Raw genomic sequence first — 14,883 nt, forward strand, 5'->3', positions numbered from 1 at the left:
AGGACAAGGGCGTGGTATTATTACCTCTCTAGACTCACGAGATCAGTATAAAGAACAAAACTGTGGAAATGCTTGACCCTGATTGTAGATATACTTTTCCTTAGTTGGGAGCTGGGGGAGTTGGTAATTTTACTAGACAATTCAAGAATTGTCTAAAGGCTTTCTGCCTTTATGAAGACCCACTGTGAAAATACCAAATGACTTTTCTACCTTTTTAAAATTATTATATCTCAGTCATGTCTCTCACACACACACCCCCTCTCCAATGTCCCCTATGAGTTTCCTTATTTCATACATGTTTCTTTTGTAGAAACTCTTTAAACTAGTTTTTTAAAAAAAAACTATAAATTCATTCTCCCTCCCCATCTCCCATCCTTTGAATTCTACCTAGAATTGTGATCTAAGAAAGGGATAATTTCCTCTTCTTTTTTTCAGATTATCATATTATCACTTTAAGGATGAATGATCTATTACTCTTGTCTCTAGAAGTTTAGGGCGCTGGATAAATTTCCTTTCTGGAGCACTTCTATCATGGCCTAGTACTATCTACTTTTCATGATGGCTGATGATACATTTATCTGCAAGAACTCATGTGCCTTCACTTCCACTTTCTATATGCACTAATGTCTAAATGCTGTCCCCCTTTTTTGCCTTGGATACCATCTCCTTACAAAGTAATCTGGGCTCTATTTCTGGCTTCTAAGACCTTAGAATATCAACCTGACCTCAGGTTATATAGGTCTTTGCCCTTTTATATATGAATCCAGGTGTTAGTTTTATTCATCTTTCCATCTTCTAGAAACCTCTGCTCTTCCCCTAGGCTCTGGGCAATGAGCTCCTGAGAATATGTTTCCTACCCCATCGAGTAATTTGGATCGTTTGATACTCTTTTGTCTCAAACCAAATAGAAAAATGGAGGAAAATGAGTAGGGGATGAGAAAAATTCAATCAACTCAGATCTGGGGGATCTGTAGTCCTCCAGATACATAAATCATTTAGCAGTGTCCAGTATATTGGTGTACCTTGTCATCCCCCAGGGAATGTAAATACTTTCTTGCTGTCTGGAGGAATCAAACTTCTAAAAAGGAAAAGGGGAAAGGGATTAGGAGTTGCTTGACATTATATAGCAAGTATCAATCCCTAATATGCCATCTATGCCCATCCAACCACTATGTGAATCAGAGGCCACGTGAATTGCAGATGTATCTTTTTCCTACCACCTGGACACCTTAAACCAATCGTTTGTGCTCTTATGGGTCAGAGATCTCATTGGTATGGTCGTTGTCTCTATTGTGTCCACCACGACCAGTTCATCCCTTCTCATTCTGTGGTTCTTAGTGACTTCTTCACGTATTTTTGAGAGTAGATAAATTCAACTTAAGCATAAATCATCATTAGTATTGTACAGCCTGCTCACTTCTATCAGGGTTCTTTCCTTTGCTCCTTTGGGTCACTCAAAATTGTGATTCTTTGGAGATCAAGAGGTGCCATGGCTCATAGCCACATTGCATGACTGGGAAAAATATTGGTGCTAAAAAAAATGTTCTTTTGTAGCGGCAAGCATTTTGACAATGCTAAGACATTTACCAAATGTGATTCTGCCCCCTTTGTACTCCTATTCAATTCTGGGCCCTCCTCATTTGCCCACCTGCATCACCTGTCCGAGATATACCTCATTGAACAATCGCATTTTTAGCGTTCCTTCTTGCACAAAACTGGACAGTGTTGCATCCTGATATGTTTTCTCTTCCTCTAAATTAAGATATACCTCATATCAGGCCTTTGCAGTTCTAGAGGTTTGTACAACAGGTCAGAAAACAGGAGCTGATCAGTCAAATGTTAGTAAAAGATGTGATGCTTCTGTACTGTTTTGAATGTATGTGCTGTGCACAAACCATTTCATGTACCAGTGGGGAAAAAAAAAGCGGTCTTTTTATACATTTCTCTAAGCTGTTTTAATCCCCAACTTCTCTTTCCCAAATCCATCCTGTATCTCTCCTCTGTCTCCCCATCTCCCTTCCTCCACCCCCATTAAAATTAATGATAAATCTCTGGGTTGCAGTTGTATCTTTCCTTCAAGAAGCATGTCTTACTAATGTATCTCTATCACTGTTTGGGCAGTTGCCCCAATCAAACTATTAAAACCTATTAAAAACCTATTAAACCTTATTAAAGAGCTATTAAAAAAAAAAAAAAAACTTAACTTAAAAGGGCCAAGGCCATTGTATCCAGGGCCACCTTCAGTTGTCCTAATTCATATCTAGCCTCTGGGTCCCTCTCTGGAGGGGAAATTGAGGCAGGTGAACTTGCCCAGTCTCCCTCATTCAAATTCAATTCATTTGCATGTTATGGTTTACCTCCCTAATGTTATGGTCCCCTTTGAGAGGGAAGGACAAACAACAACAGAAAGCACCAGAATGATTCTCCTCATTTTGAAGGTTGAGAGAATCCAACCACTGACACATTCATCGAAGTGCCTACTGTGCCTGAATTGTACAGAATACAAAGACAAAAATGTTAAAATTCCTTGCCCTTACGGAGCTTATGTTCTATTGATGGAGATAACATGCATATAAATGTATACAAAATAAATGTTACTTCAGGTGGAGTGGGGACAGGGTGCAGGAGGGTTGCACTGGAAGAAAAGTATCAAAAATTCCAAGAATTAGACACGACAACAAAACAAACAAACAAAAACAACTAAACAATAAGAACAGAAACTTCATGAGTTGTTGAGGCAAAAAAAAAAAAAAAAAAAAAAAATTACCTTGTGGTTAACCTTCTGGTAAAGAGCTGATTCTCAGACACAATCACTCAGCGAATCTATACTTGAAGTCATTCTGGCTTGGTACATGGTGCCTGCCAGAGTTTAATGCCATGGGGCAGCTAAATGGGGAAGTGGATAGAGTACCCAGCCTAGAATCAGGAGGACCTGAGTTCAAATCCAGCCTCAGACACTTAACACATACTAGCTGTATGACCCTATTTCCTCTCAGAAATAACCACCAAAGTTTATGCCTGCTGATCTTTAAAACTCAGGGTCACCTTCATGCCCTAATGAGGCATGAGAGGAATATCTTAGTGGAGATTCTGGCAAACAAGAGGTACTTAAATATTTACTGAAGAAATGTTTCTTATTCTTCTCAACATCTGCTCCCTAAACCCCCAAATCTCATAATTAAAACATGTGAGTGGAGAGGAGCAAATGTGATAATTCCCTTAATTGAATAATCCTAGATTCAATAAGCCCTCCCCCTCCTTTACCTATTGAAATGAGTTTACACTCATATTCTCATCATGGTACTGATCCCTGCCTAATGACCATGTAATGTAGATGAAAGAGTGTAGGACAGAGAACACACAAAAATAAAGAAAATGGTCAGAAACCATTCTATTTAACTGTATCTAAACAAAAATAAAAACAGATAAATTGGGTGAATATTTAAAAGAATACAAAATGCCTAGATTTTAAAAAGAAGGAAAATGAGAATCTAAACAATCTGAGCTTAGAAAGAGAGACTGAGTAAACCAAATAGGGGATGGTAGTGAGAAAATCTACACAAATTATAAGGACAATTAATGCCTAAGATAAATAAAGTGTTCACAAAAGCAGAGGGAAAAAGTGCCTTGCCAGATTCTAACTATAGGATTAATATACTTTATATCTGAACCAGTGAGAAATAAAAGAGAAAAGTAAAATTATAGATCACTATGATTGAATACTATTGGAATAAAATATTAAAATATGAACAAAGAAACTACAGCAACATTTTAAAAAGTTATTCACTATGATCTGATTGGATTCATTATTGTAATAATGTTTCAACATCAGGAAAGCTACAAATATCACAAAATATGTTAACAAACAAAAATAATAAAGAGCATGTAATTATGAATTAGAATTAGGAAGAAACACTTTCAAGTTCCCTCTCTGACTTATAATAGCTGTGTGATTTGGGGCAAATAACTTAACCTTTTCATATTCAGGCAAATAGAACAATAAGTAGCAATGAAGGTATCAACAATATTGGGTTTTTTTATTATAAATTTTTATTGACAGAACATATGCATGGATAATTTTTTTACATTATCCCTTGCATTCACTTCTGTTCTGACTTTTCCCTTCCCTCCCTCCACCCCCTCTCCTAGATGGCAGGCAGTCTTATACATGTTAAATATTATCAACAATATTGTTAAAGGAAGCTCTGGAAAAAAAAATTTTTAATTTTAAAAGGAAGTTTTGATTATCATAAAATCACAAGACAAATGGGAAAAAATCTCTATATAGGTTCAGGAAAAACCTTTGACAAAATGCAGCTCTCTTTTATGTTATAAACACAGCATAGAAATGAAAGAATTTTTAAAAAAATTTTTTTTAATTTATTTTAAAAATACTTTTTTTACAAGTATGATCGAAAGTTTGTACTTAAAACTAATTATCAGCATTAGTTGCTATGGACAAGCACTAGAAGCTTTCCTAATAAGATCAAGCTAAAGTGCATTATTTCCACTATTATTGATACAGTGCTTAATATGCTAATAATTTTTTTAAAAAATAATTAACTGTTGGATTAACAGTTAGCAGAAGCAGAGAGGAAAATATCTTTCTTTGCAGACAATATTGTGATTTACTTAAAAAAACACAGAGATTCAATAAAATGATTAAAATATAACATAAAATAACAAGAGACAAAATAAATTCACAAACATCAACCATTCTGAACATCACAAACAAAATAAAACAAAACAAAAAGAGCTACATGAAGGAATTCCATTCAAAATAGTTTTTAAATGCATTAAACATTTGAGAGCAAGTTTCACAAAACTCATCTAAATGTACATAAGTATATCAACAGCATACTCTTTATGGGGCAGTGGTTAGAGTGCCAGATTTGGAGTCAGACTCATTTTCATGAGTTCAAAAGTGGGCCTCAGACACTTACCAGCTGTGTGACAAGTCACTTAGCTTTGTTGATCTCAGTTTCCTCATCTGTAAAATGAGCTGATTCCATTATCTTTGTCAATAAAATTCCAAATGGGGTCACAAAGAGACTGACATGACTGACAAAAGCATAACAATAAACAACATTTTTATAGAAATAAAGGATTAAATTGCAGACCTAGTCACTATTTTTGGTGAGAGCTTACCTATGTAATAAAATTTTTATACTATTTATATCAATTTATATTTTCACTCTACAGACACTATATGTACTTTATCAATTATGCTACCTAATCCTAAAATTCTGCCTCCTCCTTTCTACCTCTTTCTCTCCCTCTGTTCACAGGAGAAACATTGTCTAGCCCACACACTCAGTGAATACACTTCATTGTTCCCTTTGGAAGCCAAAGTCTTCCTTTGTTTATTATCTCCAATTTTTCTGTATATATATTATTTGTGCATAGTTGTTTTATGTTTTCTCCTCCCTTAGAGTGTGAATTCTTTGAAAGCAGAAACTATTTTTTGCCTTCCTTTGTACCCCTAGTGCTTAGCATAGTGCCAAATATACAAAAAACACTTAATAAATGCTAAGGACAGATTTTTTTCTTTTATTCCTTTTTTTCCCTCTTCCTCACTTATATGTTCTATGCCTTTTTTCTTAAATCAGAACAATTAATTATTTTGCCTCATATAGTTATTATTTGTGATTTCTGGAAAAATAGCTATAAAAAAAATCAGACTGTTAAAACCCATAGTGATTCAAATGGAGCTACTTGACTATTCCTTTAAACCCAAATCTCTCACTGATTGGCCAATAATAGGTCCCAGGCCAAACCTCACTTGCTCTTTGTCTAAGTTTTGATGGCTCACAGTGAGTATAAATGGCAGTTGTTTCAGTTCTGGCCTGAAATCTTGAGGGTCTTCACCTCTCAGATTGATTCTTTGGGAAAGCAAATTCTTTTACTTCAATTTTTACCTAGCCTTTAATCACTAAATGGGTGTTGTCTCAGATAAACTGAGACCTGGGAAAAACCTTAGCTTAAAAAGGCCAAAGTCTCTCACTGTACTTAGGATATCTCCTATTGTCCTAACTATGTGTTTCCATTGGACTCCAAAGACTGGAGGAGAGAGGGAGGTTGATGACTTTGCACAGCCATCCCTCACTTAAATGCAATTCACTTGCAAGTTAAGACATCATTTTCTTGATGCCATTGGTCTTTTTTTCAGACCAAAGGACAAACAACAACCAAAAAGGTACTTTGTAGAACTAAACAAATGATAACAATTTATTTTGAGAAATAAAAGATTAATCAATAGCATTTATTAAATGCCTTTTACATGTCTGGCGCTGTGCTAAACACTAGGGTTACAAAGGAAGGCAAAAGATTGTTTCATCGTTTCTGCTTTCAAGGAACTCATTCGGGGGGGGAGGGTAAACATACAAACAACTATGCACAAATAAGATATATACAGAATAAACTAGAGATAATAAACAAATAAAAATCCATCTTCTATGCATTGTTCAAAGGGAACAATGAAGCATGAGCATGCATAGAATTCTCAGGTGATTTCTTATGTGTAGACATTCCGTAACTGGTTCCAGGTGCTTAGCCATATGATGTAAAGGATTCTGGGTTTGTATTCAAAAGGCATTAGATGATCAGAATTTTGCCTTTCTCTGAATATGACTTCTGGTCTAGTAGTGTTCTTGGGAGAAAAAAGAGACAATATTAAGAGGAGGCCTTGGACCTTAGACTCTGTCAAAGTCTGACATAGACTATGACATGTGTCTTGGTTCTTTGCCACATTTCTTCTTTTGTTATGGACAAAGTAAATTAGAGTCTACTTCACTGTGAATTTTGAAAGGTTAGAAGAACAAACCACCAAAAGACTCAAAAGACTCATGAGAAAATTTGAAATCAATTTGTTAAGTTTTGGGACCTTGAGGAATGAGGGATGACTTTTACCTAAGGACCTATCCAGTAGTAGCCAAAATAGGATTCAGTCAACAGTAAGGCCACATTTGGATATGAACTTGATGGGACCAATGCTACGGATTAAGTATGAGTCAACTCTCCCAGAGACTAAAGTGGATAGAAGAGAATGTGTACCCTGCCCCCCCAAAGAGCTGGGAAGAAAATGGTATACTTTTTTCTATTTCTTGAAAAAAAACTATCTTTTTGTAAAAACCAATTGATGTTAATTAGTTGAATGAAACTAGGATATTAGGTGCTGACAGCTAAGAATAGGGAAAATACATTAGGATGGGATTTGAGCTGATAACACTAGAAGAGAATACTCCAACTTCTTAGGAGTACTCTTAGAATCCTGAGAGAGCAATATATCTAATCTGGCTCTAGGAGATTGAAAATAGAGCTGAACCTCTAGGATGTAAACCACAAACTGTAAAAACATGGATTCTACTTCCATAACTCTTGGTTGTTCAAGAAGAAGTTATAACAAGAGAAACTTTAAATACTTTTAAAAATGATCTCATACTTCTCCAATCTTCTAATACCACTCCTGTTTTCTATTACCTTTCAGATATTACTGACAGATATTATTCAGGAATCACATCTACCAGTTCTTATAGACTTGTGACTTGAATTCATCTAAGACTTCTAGTAAATATCCCTCAAAGTAAATATCCTTTTATAAAGGCTGATTGATGTTAAGTGGTTAAATGGAACGGGGATGCTGAGTGATGACAGCTAAGCTTAGGGAAATCACACCAGGATGGAATTGGAGCTCTCTGCATTAGAGAAAAGCATTAGGTATCATTTTTGTTCCACCATTTCCATTGTGAAGGTCATTCTCCATTTTAGGGTTTAAGCATTGAGTAATTCTAGCTTCTCTATGTTTTTAAATATCACTATCCCATCAACTCCCAGAAAGGAACTTGTTCCTTCTTTGACCCTGTCTCCTGAATATAGCTAAAAACCCTTTTTGTTTGTCCTCACTTTCCATCGCTAGCTTTATGTTAAATTTAGCATTTCAGATACTGTTTTCATAGGGCTGTCACAAGCTTAGATCCATCTTCAGTTATTGGTCTTCCATCTTCTATACACTTCTTTTAAAAATCTAAGTTGGTTGTTGAATTCCTTGTATATCTCCATTGATTTCCCCATTTTCTTTCTCACTGGAATTGTCTCTTTGTGGTTTCAGAATATTATTTTAAAGAAGATCTATACTACTTGGGCTGAATTTTCTTGAAGCTTTTTATTATAACTTTACCTATCATTCCTCTTAGTCTTTTAAAATCTGCTTTTCTCAAAGCTAGGTTATATATCAAATCATTTCTATGTCCTCTTCTGTATCACAACTCTAGGACTAAAGAGTCACTTTACTCTGGGTTTTCCATGATTTCTACACAAGCAATAAATTTCTCTTTGTTAGTATCATATCCATAATAGAATGACCCCTGTTAGTCCTTCCACTATGAAATTTTCTCTAAGCTAAGTCAAGAAATTATTAGCTGTTCTGCTTTTAGCAAAGATTTCTGGCAGATGTCTGGATAACTAAAGTTCCCATCACCCCATGCCTCTGTGAGAGGTTTATGATGTTTCTCAAACTTTTTGTTTATTTCTTCATTCTGTTTGGGTGTTTTCCAGTAAGAAAATGATTTCTATTATTCCCTCCTTTGATCCAAATACCCTCTATCATGTCTTTCCACTATGCTTCTTGGATTTTCTCTCACAAGTATACTTCGTTAAACACAAAGTTCTCCTCACCTCTCCTTAAGATATAGCTATCAAGAGCCCTATTCCAGTCATGAATTTTATCTTAACAAATTTCAGTTCTACCTATGGGATCAAATTTGTCTTTTTGCATTAGTTGTTCTTGTTTATCACCTAAACTTAACTTAAATTTAATATAGTCACTTGATGCAATTGATATGGGTCTAGTGGTAGAGAATTGATGTGAGAATCCCCTCTGGTCAGAGATGCAGGTCCAACATGAAAGAATTCATGAACCTGAAAAGTCTGACTGGCAAAAGGGAAGTTTATTATTGACTGAGAAGCCAGCTTTGCTAGGAAGACAGACTCCTCAATGGCAAGAGGTCCTGTCAAAGAAATAAAGATTATCACTGAGAAAAGAATGTCTTCACAGCAGACAAGAGTCCTAGTGGGCAGCTGTGACAAGAAGAGAGGTCCCTTGGCAAAGCATAATCTTACTTCAGACTTATACAAAGATTCGGGGTTCAAAAACTATCTTTTTATTGGGGATCTGTGGCTTGGTTCCAGTTGAAAAGAAAGTCAGTGTCCCCAAGCCTAGATACTTATCTTGGAGTTTCAAGCCACTCAACAGATCCACATCTCCAACTGAATTAAATCATTTTGAAGGCTTTTTTCCAGACCCTGGAATTTCCTGAAGAGGATTGGGCTACTCCCAAAAGATCAATGGAGAATGATTTGACCAAGATTTCCAATTGAATAAAGCCACTTAATTTATCTGGGAACATATGCTTTCCCAGACTTTTTGAAGTCTGAGACTCTGAATCACCTTTCTTTTATAGATCAAAGGGGATACAGTTTCAGAGCTCACCCCATTGCTTCCCCGCTAAAGTCAAGGGAGACAGTTTTAGGGTTCACTTCCATTGCTTCCCCCCAAAGTCAAAGGGAACAATTTCAGGGTTCACTCCCATCAAAATGGCTGTTACTATCGGTTCCTTTCTTGGGTTAACTGATAAATTTCTGGGTATTTCAGCTATCTGTTCTTCTGCCTTCTTTGTGGCTATTCTTTATAGTATCTAGCTTTGGTAATATACATTGCCTTACCCCACCCTTAATTGTTTTTAGTTTTAAGTCTTTTTATTAGATTTGCTAGTCACCTAGGAACTCCTTTGTCATCCAAATGGAGATCTTGACATAATTAGGAAAAAAGAGAATCAAAGAAGGAACAAGTTTCTTGCTGGGAATAGATGGAAAAATGATGATTAAAAACATAGAGAAGTTACAACTACTTAAATCTCAAACCTACAAAAGAGGGTTTCATATGTCTTCTTGCTTTCTATTTTAATGGTTATTATTAATAGATTATTATATCAATTAATCAATAGTAATTTCCATCAACTCGTAATACATACCATTTTAGTAACTTTACGGGCATATATAGATCCAAACTGGTTTCCATAATGACTGAACCAATTCACAGTTCCATTAACAATGCATCAATGTGTCTATTTTGCAGCACCTCCAGCATCCGTCATTTTTTATTTTTCTCAGTGGAATTTATTCAGTAGCGAAATGATTTAATCAAGTGTCTCCTTAAGGAAAAACATTTTGGGGGCAACTAGATGGCAAAGTGGATAGAGCACCATTTAGTTTTTGATACTAATACTAAGCCTATACAAAGAGAGAGAGAGAGAGAGAGTAATCATGTGATCATATGTATGAAAATATTTATAACAATTCTTTCTGTAAGGGTGAAAAACTGGAAATTAAAGGGTACCTATAAGTTGGGGAATGATTGAACAGATTATGCTATGTAAATGCAATGGAATATTATTTTTACATTAGAAATGTCAAAAGGATGGATAGAGCATCAGCCCTGAAGTCAAGAAAACCTGAGTTCAAATCTGATCTTAGACACTTAACACTTCCTGGCTGTGTGACCCTGGGCATGTCACTTAAACCTAATTGCCTCAGCAAAGAAAGAAAGAAAGAAATGTAAAAAGGGGTACTTTTGGGAAGGTGTCTGACATGATATAGATTGAAGTAGGAAAATGAGGAAAATAATTTATACAATGACAACATTGTAAAAACAACTTCAGAAGACTTAAGGACTCTGATCAATGTAGTGGCCAACTGCAATTAAGGATGTTACTCATCTTTTAAAGAAGTGATGGACTCAAGACACTGAATGCATCATACATTTTTTTGGACATGGAGGTATAGGAATTGTTTTGCTTAATGATCTATATTTGGCTTTTTTTGTTTTTATTTTTTATTAAAGCTTTTTATTCTCAAAACATATGTATGAATAATTTTCAACATTTCCCCTTGCAAACTCTTGTGCCCAATTTTTTCAGTCCCTTTCCTCCAACCCCTCTCCTAGAGGACAAGTAGTCCAACATATATTAAACATGTGTAGTTTGGCTATACATATTTCCACAATTATCATATTGTACAAGAAAAATCAGATCAAAAAGGACAAAAAAATGAAGAAAACAAAATGTAAGCAAACAACAAGAAGAGTGAAAATACTATGTTGTGATTCACACTCAGTCCCCACAGTTCTCTCTCTGGGTGCAGATGGCTCTCTTCATCGCAAAATCATTGGAACTAGCTTGAATAATTTTCTTGCTGAAAAGAGTCATATCTATCAAAATTGATCATCATATAATATTATTGTTGCCATGAAAAATGAGCTCATGGTTTTTCTCATTTCACTTAGCATCAGTTCATGTAAGCCTCTTCAGGCCTCTTTGAAATCATCCTGCTGATCATTTCTTATAGAACAATATTTCATAACATTCATATACCATAACTTATTCAGCCATTCCCCAACTGATAGGTATCCACTCAATTTCCAGTTTCTAGCCACTACAAAAAGGGCTGCCACAAATATTTTGCACATGTGGGTCTTTTTCCCTTCTTTTTGATCTCTTAGGGATATAAGCCCAGTAGAAACACTGCTGGATCAAAGGGTATACATGGTTTGATATCCTTTTGGGCATAGTAATGATCTATATTTGTTAGAAGACTTTTTTCCCTTTTGTTTTTCAATGGGGCTAGAGGAAATGGGAGGGAAAGAAAAGAAATACTTTTTCATTGGAAAAAATGTTTTCAGTTTTAAAAAATTCCTATGACCTTCTATTGCCTTTAGGACAAAATATAAGCTCTATTGGTTGGCTTTCAAAGCTCTTCAAAATTTGGCGCTCTCCCTCCCCCACCCAATCCATCTTCTTGTTTCCTGAGCTAGGTGGCACAGTAGATAGAGCATTGGATACGGAGTAAGGAGGATCTGAGTCTAAAGGTGACTTTAGGTGACTTTTTGGCAGTGTGATTTTGGGCAAATCACTTAACCTTTGTCTCAATTTTCTCAATTGTAAAATGGGATTAATAATAGCACCTGTCTCACAAAGTTATTGGGAGGATCAAATAAGATAATATTTACAAAGTGCTTAGCACAGTGCCTGGCAACGAGAGGAACTTAGCAAATTCTTGCTTGCTTCTTTCCTTTTTGTCTCTTTCAATGACACAGCCAAACTTGTTGTTTTTCATATATGGCTTTTCACATTTCATGTATCATTTCACGTATCGTTGACTCTTTCCTTTGCCTGGAATATATTCCCTCCTTGCTCTTGTGTCAATGAATTCCCCACTTCCTTCAAGACATAGATATCTCTTACACAAAACCACTTCAGCTGCTAGTATCCTCCTTTTGTGTTTAACTACCTTGCATTTATTTTGTGTTTATTCTGCACATATTTATTTTTATATACTTATGGATGTATGTTACCTCCCACAATAGGAAATAACCTTCTTGAAAGCAAAAATTATTTATTTTTATCCTAATAATTAAATTGTCTAGCATAGTGATAAGCATATAAGTATCCAAAAACAATAACAACAACAACAACAATAAATAAATAAATCCTTGACGTTTCTTAGGATAATTTCACCCTCCAAAGATAGAGGGACCAAAAAAGTAGGAATTCGATTTTATATCTGTTTTACTAAGAGAAGAGCTGGTTGCTGAGCTGAAAATGATGAGAACCCTGGGGAGAAGTGACCGCTCCATTTAAGAATTTGTGGTCCCTTCTAACTCTAAATCAATTATCCTGTTTTCTTCTTTCATTGTTGATGGCCTGTTTCTACCAGAACATTTTTTATTTTGCTGACTAGAGACCCATAAGGCCAATTTGAAAGGAAAATAAACAATTCAGACACAGCTAGTATTTTGGAACTGATCTCCATACTATGTACATAGTGAACTATTAAAATTATTTACTAAATACATAGGAAGGGAAAAAAAAGAATTCCTATATCATAGACTGTAGTGGAAGAAAAAGATCTCAGAGGAGTAGAGCCCCATCATTTTATAAACGAGAAAAGCAAAGTCAGGGAATGAAGTGATTTGGCCAAAGTCCCATTGATAGTTGAGCAGCAGAGCCGTCAAACAGATCCAGTGTTCTTTGTCCTTCACTGTACTCACTGTCTCTGCTGGGTTAGGGGTCACAGACAAAAAGGCAGCAGTGGCTTCCCAGGCAGGAGGGACATTGTCTTCCATTTGGTCTCTACACTGATGTAGGGATCTGGCCAGATCCCTGGCCCATTGTGCCTTCACTTCCTCATTGCCAATTTACAGTAGTTTTGAGATACGGCAAAGGAAGTGGAGAAGAGAAAGCATAGGCAGCTGATGAGATGTTGGCAAACAGACAGCTGTCTCTGGCTAGCCAACAAGATAAACATCAAGCCAAAAACATGATTCCTGTTACCTTTAGTTCCCTACATACAACAATTTATTGTAAGCATGACTCTTCCAGCCAACAATTCTAGGAACCAAAGAATTCCTGAATCCTAGAACTGGAAGGAATCTTCAGAAGTTAACAATTCCATTCCCCTACCTTGAGATGAGATGGGCTTAGTCCTAAACCAATTCTTTTTTGTTTGTTTCCTTTTTTTTGCTTAATAAAATAATAGAGATTTTATTTGTTACATATGACTTCATTTGTTTTAAGATATACAATAAATTTTTAAAATATATTGATTGATTTATTTTAACCAAAAATAATCTTTTACATTTTGGCAGTGTTGGTTAAATAAGAATATTGATAAATGGAGTCCTAATCAGTAATTACACATGTGTGTAGATAAGATAGATATGGCTATAGATAGACACATACACATATATATAGATATGAATATACACTTATTAAAAGCCATGTTGACTGAGAAGTCATAATATCTGGCTTAATAATAGGCCAAATTAAAATTATACAGATTTTACCTTGTAGAAATTATACAGACAAATCTTTCTGCACATATTCCATTTTGGTCACTCGTGACCATTTCTAAAGTATGATTTTTTAGTATACTATGTAAACTTTGAGGTAATTTTCATTTACATAAAGTTAACAAAGAATGACCACTATCAGAAATGAAAACAGTCCAAAGATCCCAGATTCCCAGGCCAAATATAAAATTAAGGTTCACTCGTTTATGTAGCCAAATTTGACAGTCAAGATGCATTTGTCCCAGTTAAGATCCTAATACAGAATATTCTATACAGAAGTAACTCAATTAATGAATACATATACTAATATAAAAACATCTAAATGAAGCATTTTGAGCAAATATTTAACAAGAAAAAAATACAGAAGTTAATAGTACTGAAAATATCTTTTAGTGTTGTGTTTATTAATGAAGAGATGGTGAAAATCTCACATTCAAATTTCTCTTCATCTCCTTCTACATTTTTAAAGCTGAAAACTTCCAAAGGATATTTTCTTTTATCTCTCTATAACCTCATCAATTTCTCTAAAGCAGACTAAAGGCCACCAACTCTCAAGTAGGTCAGTATGGACCCTTCCTAAAAGAGCTTACAGCCAAAATTGCTGCTGTTCTCCCAACAACCTCTACCAGTTGCTCTTAATGCAAATCCTTTAGATTTTTTTAATTTTTAAGAAATTTCTGGAACATATCTCTAAGACATAGTGATGTCCTGTTGTATTTTGTGACAGCAGTTTTAAATAGAATTCATCCCTATGCCTAATTTAAATTCCTTCTTTTGAAACTTAAGTCCATTTCAAATCAATTCACTTTGGTTCAGGACCTGAAAGGGATCTTAGACACTATCCAGTATAACTTCCTCATTTTACAGAAGAGGAAACTCATGCCCAGCAAAGTTTGGTTCATTTAAATTCTGGGTGGTAGAATGGAAAAACTACTAGGTTCCCCCAAGGTATTATCAGTATATTTGAGTCTAATTCCTTA

This window comes from Sarcophilus harrisii, chromosome 5, assembly GCF_902635505.1.
Source record: "Sarcophilus harrisii chromosome 5, mSarHar1.11, whole genome shotgun sequence".
Classification (NCBI taxonomy): Eukaryota; Metazoa; Chordata; class Mammalia; order Dasyuromorphia; family Dasyuridae; genus Sarcophilus; species Sarcophilus harrisii.